Source organism: Dasypus novemcinctus, chromosome 2 (genome assembly GCF_030445035.2).
Source record: "Dasypus novemcinctus isolate mDasNov1 chromosome 2, mDasNov1.1.hap2, whole genome shotgun sequence".
NCBI lineage: Eukaryota > Metazoa > Chordata > Mammalia > Cingulata > Dasypodidae > Dasypus > Dasypus novemcinctus.
Genome location: NC_080674.1, coordinates 180110998 through 180120314, shown reverse-complemented (window position 1 = coordinate 180120314; position 9317 = coordinate 180110998).

Genomic DNA, 9317 nt, shown 5'->3' with positions numbered 1-9317 from the left:
GGCATGGGGAAAAAATGGTTGCATTCTTGTACATTTGGGGCCCCGGTCAGACTTTGGTCGTCTCCCTTCTATGTCATTATACTGAACCAATTTAATTCTCTTTGGCTTTAAAAAAAACCTGTTTATAATTCAGCAACAGGGTTAAGTAAACAATTGATTCAAACAGGAACCAGCCCCCTCTTTTTCTCCCCCAGCCTTCCTTTTAGGCCAGACTTGAAGTTTTCTTTCTAGAGAGGGATTTGTAGCTGCCACAGAGAATAATGGGAGACCCAAGCAGATGATTAATTAGGTCCGGTGTCAAGGCCAGGCTGCAATAAAGAACATGCAGGGAAAAAAATTCAAATACATTTACATGAAAAAAGTTGAATTTAAAGCTGTTTTTGTAATACAAAGAGTGCTGCTTGTTTTTTGTTTTGTTTTGTTATGTTTTAGGGGGAGTGTGGCCCTGGGGCCTGTCTGTATTTAAATCTACCACTTCCTAGCTGTGTGACCATGGACACATAATCTCCTGTCCCTCGGTGTGATGGCTTGGAGCTATGTACCCCAGAAAAACATGTCCTGAAACTTCATCCATTCCTGTGTCTGTGCACCCTTGTCAATAGGATCTTTGATGAGGTTGCTTCAGTTAAGGTGTGGCTGAACTGAATCAGGATGGCTCTTAACCCTATCACTGAGGGCCTCACAGGAAAGGCCAGACAGAAAGAGAGGGAGAGCTCCCAGAAGCTGGAAGTCAACAGAAACTGGAGGAAAAAGGAGAAGCCAAGAAAAGCCCAGGACCAAGGATCACCAGCAGCTAGCCCTAGAACAACACAGTCATCTTGGAGAAAGCATCACCTTGATGATGTCTTTTTTTTTTTAATTTTTAAAATTTATTTCTCTCCCCCCAACCCACTCATTGTTTTGCACTTGTGATATGGGCTGTGTGTATGTGTGTGTGTGTGTGGGGGGGGGCTGTATGTTTCTTCATAAATAACCTGGGCTGTGTGTATAAGACAAATATGTTAATTACCTGGAATGTGGAAGTTATGTATGGGCGGTATGTGTTAATTCAGACTTTCCTAGAGACTACATGTTAATTCAAGACCTATCTGATACTCAGATAAAACACTTAAAACTCTAAGAAACTAATAAAAAGTCCTTTTGCATACGAACACCACCGTTTGACTCCCAACTCCTATATCCTTTGTATAAAGTAACCCAAAGATCCTATTTGGGGCTCGTTTTTTATTTGGACAAGGGTCTGCCGAGTCTGGCCGGTTGTAAATAAATTTTCCTTCCCAAACTTAATACTGAGTCCTGGCCTTCCATACACGATCATTGAATCCCTCTGCTTTCACAACACTTGCTCTGTCTGTTCTTCTTTGTTTCCTTAGGAGGCCCCAGAAACTGCACCTGGGACCTCCAATATGGGAGGGAGGTACCTGATCACTTGAGCCACCTCTGTTCCCTGCTTTGTTCTGTCTCTCATATTTTTCTTCTTGTGTGTTTTCTTGTGCCATCTTGTTGTGTCAGCTTGCCATGCCCATCCATTGCACCATCTCACTGTCTTCTTTAGGAGGCACTGGCTACTGAATCACAAACCTCCCCTGTGGTAGGCAGGAGCTCAATCACTTGAGCCACATCCACTTCCCTTGATGACGTCTGGATTTCTCTTAGCCTCAATACTGAGCCAATAAATTCCCATTGTTTAAGCCAGCCCATTGCATGGTATTTGTTTTGGCAGCGAGGAGATTAAAACACTTACTTCCTCATCTATAAAATGTGAGAGAGGTTATAATCCTTACTGTCGAGTTGCTCTGAAAATTAAATGTGATCATCCAATAGGGCACTTAGAACATTGCATGGCGCCAAGTAACTGTTCAATAAGTGTTCCTTATTTTTCTATAATTTAATTCCTCACCTATAGTAGAGACATTACTGTGTATTCATCAGAGCCATGTTTTCTTTTCCTCTTGACCACATGGCTAGACTTTAGTAACAAGCAGCAGTAGTTTCCCAGCACAGCCATAACACAAAATGCTACAAACTGAGTGGCTTAAAGGAAATTTATCGTCTCACAGCCCTGGAGGCTGGAAGTGTGAAATCAAGGTATCAGCAAGGCTATGCTCCCTCTTAAACCTGTAGGGAAGAATGCTTCCTTGCCTTTTCTAGCTTCTGGTGTTACAGGCAACCCTTGGAGTGACTTCTCTTGTGTAGATTGTAGGCTCCAGTCTCTGCCTCTGTCTTCACATGGCTTTCTCCTGTATGTGTCTCTCTTCTCCTCTTCTTATCAAGACACCAGTCATATTGGGTTAGAGTCCAGTCTAATCCAGTTTGGCTTCATTTAAACTAATCACATCTTCAAAGACCCTATTTCCAAATAAGGTTGCATTCATGGAGCCAGGGGTTAGGACTTGAATGCGTTTTTGGGGGAGACATAAAACAACCCATAATACCAATATTCCTTGCAATTATGTCCATACATGTGACTGAGATCTGCCAGTGAAATAAGAATGGCAGTGACGTGACAGCCCTAGGCCAAGGTGGTTATGAGAGGGGTACTTTGTCCCCACTCTTTCCAGTGCTCCAGCATAGGACTTGGAACCTTAGGCAACTATATGGAAAGGGGCTGGGTGTCTGAATGACTGCATGGAGCAGAGTTCCACCCTCCATCACTAAACTGCTTTAAACTGACATGAGTAAGAAATAAGCCTTTATCGTGTTAAGCTACTGAGATCTGGAGAATTATTTTTTATAGCAGTTAGTATACCCAACCCATACAGTTTCTTTGCTTAAAAGTCATTTAGGGGTGCTGCCAGATAATGCAAGCAGATGCAGAAGAACACACAGCCAATGGACACAGACAGCAGACACAGGGAGAAGGGGAGAGAAATAAACAAAATAAATGCTTAAAAAAAAAAGAGCATGATCAGAGAGACCAGCAAGATGGTGGCAGAGTAAGGAGCTCCTAGAGTCAGCTCCTGCTACAGGGCAGTTAGTAAACACCCAGAGCTCTCTGAGCTAGCTGAAGCACCTGTCTGGGGCTTCAGGAGGCCAGAAGAGCATCCTACAACATCCTTGAAAGAGTGGAAGGAGGAGATGCCCATCTGCAGAGAAGACTCATAAGTAGAGCACTCCACGCCCCAGAGACCAGTGCCCATCCTCCACTGGAGGTACAAGCCATCTTGGGAGGTCTTCTGTGGCTGGAATTGAAAGCTCCACTTCCCCAAAACGGGGGAGCAAGAGATGGTTGGGCACCAACTTCAGCTACTGATGAGTATATTCAGCGGGCTCAAGTATAATCCTTAGAACAGCTAAAGTTTGAGCCTGTCCAAGTCAGAAAGAGGCTGGGGAGCCGCCATGTGAACTCCATGCCTGGCACGAGGGGAAGCGGGGTGGATTGAGAATCCCAGTGCTGGTGGGGACTGGCTTCTTTCCATCCAGATCAGATTGCAGCTCTAGCCTAGGCCCAGTGCCACCTCTGGCAGGGAGGAAGCTGCGGGGACCTGCGCCAGCCTCTCTGGGAAATTACTGGCCAAGCCACGGATGCTGGTGATTATCCCACTCTGGTGGCATAAGCCACCCCAGGAGATATTCTGTGGCTGGAATTGGAAGCTCCATTTCCCAAAAACAAGGGAGGAGGAGACAGTTGGCTGCTGTTGTCAGCTACTGATTGGTGAATTTGACTGTCTAGAGTATAACCCTCAGAACAGCTGAAGTTTGAGCTTGTCCATGTTGGAAAGAGGCTGGTAGTCACCATTTTGATACCACCCCCAGCCTGAGGGGAAGCCAGGCTGACCAAAAATCACAGTGACTGTGGGAACAGGTTTCTTTCACCCAGATCAGCCTGCAGCCCCAGCCTAGGTATCATATCCACTTCTGCAGGGAGGAGGCTGGTAGGACCTGCACCAGCCTATCCAGGTAACTACAGGTACATTTGGCTGGCACAGACTGAGTAATCAGAAGTCTACCAGGGCAACCGCCATCATCTTGGACCTCCACTGCACAGATTGCTGCCCACACCTGCAGCTCCATCCCCACCCCAGGCAGGAGAGAAAGGAGCTTGAAGCCTCTTCAGTCTCTCTGGGTAACTAGATTCTAGGCCTATGTGACTTGGATTATTCCACACAGCTGTGTCTCTGTCCCTATCCCTGGGAAAGGAGAAAGTTAGCAGAAGCTTCACTGGTCCCTGGGGCAATAAGGGCAGCTTGAGCCTCCACAGCTTAGAGCACCAACTACATCCTTGGTTGTGACTGCACAACCAGCAAGGGAGAAATGGCAGGAAGCACTAAATTAAAGAGAAAAACTACACACAGCATAAATACTCTAGTAAGCCAGGTGCCAAGAGTCCAACAAAAAATTATAATCCACACCAAGAAACAGGAAACTATGGCTCAGTTAAAGGAACAAGAAAAGCCTCCAGATGGAGTTGAGACAACTAATCATAGATGTTCAAACAAATCTTCTTAATAAATTCAAAGAGATGGCTAAAGAGGTTAAAGATATTAAAGAAGACTTTGGATGAGCACAAAAAAGAATTTGAAAACATACATAGAAAAATAGCAGCTCTTATGGGAATGAAAGTCACAATAAATGAAATTAAAAACACATTGGGTGAAGTGGACTTGGCCCAGTGGTTAGGGTGTCTGTCTACCACATGGGAGGTCCGCGGTTCAAACCCCAGGCCTCCTTGACCCGTGTGGAGCTGGCCCATGTGCAGTGCTGAGGCATGCAAGGAGTGCCCTGACACACAGGGGTGTCCTCCGTGTAGGGGAGCCCCATGCGCAAGAAGTGCACCCTGTAAGGAGAGCCACCCAGTGCGAAAGAAAGTGCAGCCTGCCCAGGAATGGCACCACCCACACGGAGAGCTGACACAACAAGATGACGCAACAAAAAGAAACACAGATTCCTGTGCCGCTGACAACAACAGAAGCGGACAAAGAACAAGACACAGCAAATAGACACAGAGAACAGACAACAGGGGCAGGGGTCAGGGAAGGGGAGATAAATAAATAAATAAATAAATAAATCTTTAAAAAAACCACAAAAACACACTGGAATCATATAATAGCAGATTTGAAGAGACAGAAGAAAGGACTGATGAGCTTGAAGAAATGGCCTTCAAAAGTGAACATACAAAAGAACAGATAAAGAAAAGAATGGAAAAAATTGAACAAGGTCTCAGGGAACTTAATGACAGCAAAAGACATGCAAATGTATGTGTCATGGGTGTCCCAGAAAGAGAAGAGAAGGGAAAAGGGGCAGAAGGAATATTTGAAGAAATAATGGTAGAAAATTTCCCAACCCTATTGAAAGAGATAGATAACCATGTCCAAGAAGCACAATATACTTCCATCTGAAAAAATCCAAATAGACCAACTCCAAGACACATACTCATCAGAATGTCAAATGCCAAAGACAAAGAGAGAATTCTGAGTATAGCAAGAAAAAAGGAATGCATAGAATATAAGGGATACCCAATAAGATTAAGTGCTGATTTCTCACCAGAAACCATGAATGCAAGAAGACAGTGGTGTGGTATATTTAAGATACTACAAGAGAAAAACTTCCAGTCAAGAATCTTATATCCGCCAAGATTGTCTTTCAAAAAGGAGGATGAGTTTAGAATACTAACAGATAAACAGAAACTGAGAGAATTTCTAACCAAGAGACCAGATTTTCAGGAAATTCTAAAGGGTGTGCTAGAGCCTGAAAAGAAAAGAAAGGAGAGGGAGGCCTAGCAGAGACAGATAAAGTAGAAACAACCCCAGGTATTGGTTCTTCTGAGGGCTACAGAGACCCACAGATTCTATGGTCATGGCAGATGGAGTCAGTGCCATGTCATTTGGACCTACTTTCGAGTTGTGTTTCTGTATGATGGAGCTGGACTCAGATGTGATCTTTGTCCACAAGCCTCTCCTGTAGTTGGTGCTGGGGTTTAATGTATACCCAGGGGACCTGAATCTCTGGACTGACCATGTGATAGCCAGGCCCTGAGCCTCAACAGACTTGCAACTCCTACACTCTGGTTTATTGGACTTACCCCACTCAGCTAACATGGAGGTGAAGAAGGTCAACCACCACACCAGGGAGCCAAGAGTGCCTACAACTGAAAGCAGGGAATTGCATCCAGCATCCATGTGGAATCTAAGCCCCCTCTTGATATAGATGTGGAGTGGACACAACCATTCTAAAGGTCCACAGGATGGAGGAATAGAGCATGGATTAGAGTGGACTTACTGATATTCTATTCATGAACTATTGTGATTAGTAATTGAAGAAAATGTGGCATTGGTGTGGAGAAAGTGGCCATGGTGGCTGTTGGGGGCAGGGAGTGGGAGGAAGAGATGAGATGTGGGGGCGTTTTCGGGACTTGGAGTTGTCCTGGGTGGTGCTGCAGGGACAGTTACCAGACATTGTATGTCCTCCCATGGCCTACTGGGTGGACTGGGGAGAGTGTGGGCTATGATGTGGACCATTGACCATGATGTGCAGCGGTGCTCAGAGATGTATTCACCAAATGCAATGAATGTCTCATGATGATGGAGGAGGTTGTTGTTATGGGGGGAGGAGTGGGGTGAGGGGGGTAGGGTATATGGTGACCTCATTTTTTTTTAATGTAACATTAAAAAAAGAACTTAAAAAATTAAAAAAAAATAAAGTAACTAAAAGTGTTAAAAGAGAGGTAAAAATGAAATATGACAGGTAAAACTCAAAAAGTGAGGAATAAACTTAACCAATGATGTAAATTACTTGTATTCAGAAAACTGCACTCAATGTTAAAAGAAATAAAAGCCTAAATAACTAGAAGAACATCCCATGCTCATGGATTGGGATACTAAATATCATCAAGATGTCAATTCTACTCAAATTTATATACGGATTCAATGCAATGCCAATAAAAAGTCCACAAGCATTTTTTTAAGAAAAAATTGAACACAATTATCAATTTTATATGGAACGGTAAGTGGTCCTGAATAACTGGAAATATCTTAAAAGGGAAAAGTGAACTTTCCTCTCTAGACTTTAAATTACATTACCTAGCTATAGTGGTAAAAACAGTATGGTACTGGCATAAAGACAGACACATAGACCAATGGAACTAAACTGATGGTTCAGAAACAGACCCTCACATGTATGGTCAAGTGGTTTTTATTAGCCTGTCAAACCCACACAGCTCGGGCAGAACCATCCATTCAATAAATGGTGCTGAAAGAATTGGATATCCATAGCCAAAAGAAGGAAAGAGGACCCCTATCTCACACCTTATCCAAAAATTAATTCAAAAAGCATCAAAAACCTAAAAATAAAAGCAATAACCATAAAACTTCTAGAAGAAATTATAGGAAAATATCTTCAAGACCTGGTGGTAGGTGGTGGATCTTAATGGAGATAAGAGGAGTACTAAGATTGGACTACTGATGGTTAATGTATGTAGCAGTTTTAATTAGCTTTACTGTAAAAGTATGGAAATGGATAGAGTGGATGGTAACATACAATAACAGCTAGTTTATAAAAGGGGATGTGGATGAAAATGGTAGTCGAGGGAAGTAAGTGCCAGTTAACAGAATGCTAGAGAATATTCTAGGAATAGAATAGCATAGTAAACCAAGAGGTGGGTGAGAATTGTGGTTGATGGTACAGATGCAAGAGTGTCCTTTGTTAGTTAGAGCAATTGTACATCACTATTGCAGGGTGTTGGGAATGTGGATAAATGGGAAAAATACAACTGGAGTGACCTATGGACTGTGGTTAGCAGTAATAATATAATATTCTTGCATCTATGCCAAAGATGTACTGTGTTGCTAATGGGACAATTTGGAAAATGTGTGCCAAATGTACACTATGGACATGATAACAATCAGATTATGTATTATTTGTAGCAAATGTTCCACCACAGTGTGGTGTGTTGATAGAGGGGTATTGTTTGGGAATTCTGTACATGTGCATGATTTATAAGTTTACAACTTCTGTCATAAAAAATATATTTAAAAAATAATAAAAGGATGGGTTGGGGGAAAAATATACCAAATATAAGCTAAAGACTATAACTAGTAATAAGACTTTGACAATATTCTTTCATAATTTGTATCACACATCTCACAATAATGCAATGTGTTAATGGAGGGTTGATGTATGCGACCCCTGTAGGGTGGTATGCATGTTTGCTTTGTAAGTTCACAACTTTTACTATACACTTAATGTTTATGTATGTTCATATGTAAATGATATAAAGATAATAATGGGGGGGGGAATACTTTGGTTAGTAGTGATATTTTGACGATGCTCTTTAATCATTAGTTAAAAAGGTTTAACAATAATGTAAGGTATTAGTGGTAGGGTGAGGTGAGAGTCCTGTATGATGTTATATATGTTTGTTTTGTAAGTTCACAACTATTACTGTACACTCATTGTTTATGTATGAGTGATATATTTCAATAAATTTTAAAAATACTAAAAAAAAAAAAGGTCATTCAGGAAAGCAGCTGTGGCTCAATCTATTAGGCTCCCGTCTACCATATGGGAGGTCCTGGGTATGCGTCCCAGGGCTTCCTTGTGAAGGCAAGCTGGCCTGCGCCCACACAGAGGTGACAGCCTGCACCTATGCAGAGCTGACAACCCGTACCCGTGGAGAACTGGCACAAGATGACGCAACAAAGGGAGACAAACAGACACAAAAGAGTGCACAGTGAATGGACAGAGAGAGCAGAGAGCAAGCAAGCCTCAAAGGGGGGGCGGGATATATAAAATAAAAACAAACCTTTAAAAAAAAATAATTCAAGGCTTTTTTTTTCCCTTTCTTATTTCCTGAGGATGGGCACAGGGTAAAGAACATACAAGGGTCCAGCTAATGGGCATTGACTGTGATTCAGCTCAGATTCTTCCTAGCCAACATAGCGTAGTAGAAAGCACATGATAATTGGAAATGTGGACTTGAATCTTGGCTCTGCCACTCCCCAGTTGTGTCACCTTGGACAAATTCTTTAACCCCTATTAATATAAATTTCCTTATTTTTAAAATTAGGATAATGCAAAACTTAAAATGCACATGGTCCTTGTCCCAGAAACCATGCATTTAGGAATCCATCCTATAGAAATACTTCCCAAAGTGCCCAACTGTATAGGTACAAAGATAACTTGTTGCAGTATTATGTATAATAGCCTAAATTAGATTCATCAATGAGAACATTAAATAAGACATGATGCATCCATACTGTAGCATATTTAACAGTTTTATAAAGGAAAGAGGTAGCATCATGTATGCTGATATGGGAAGAACTATCCACAATATATTATTAAATGTAAAAAGCAAAATGCATGATAGAAACTGTTTATGT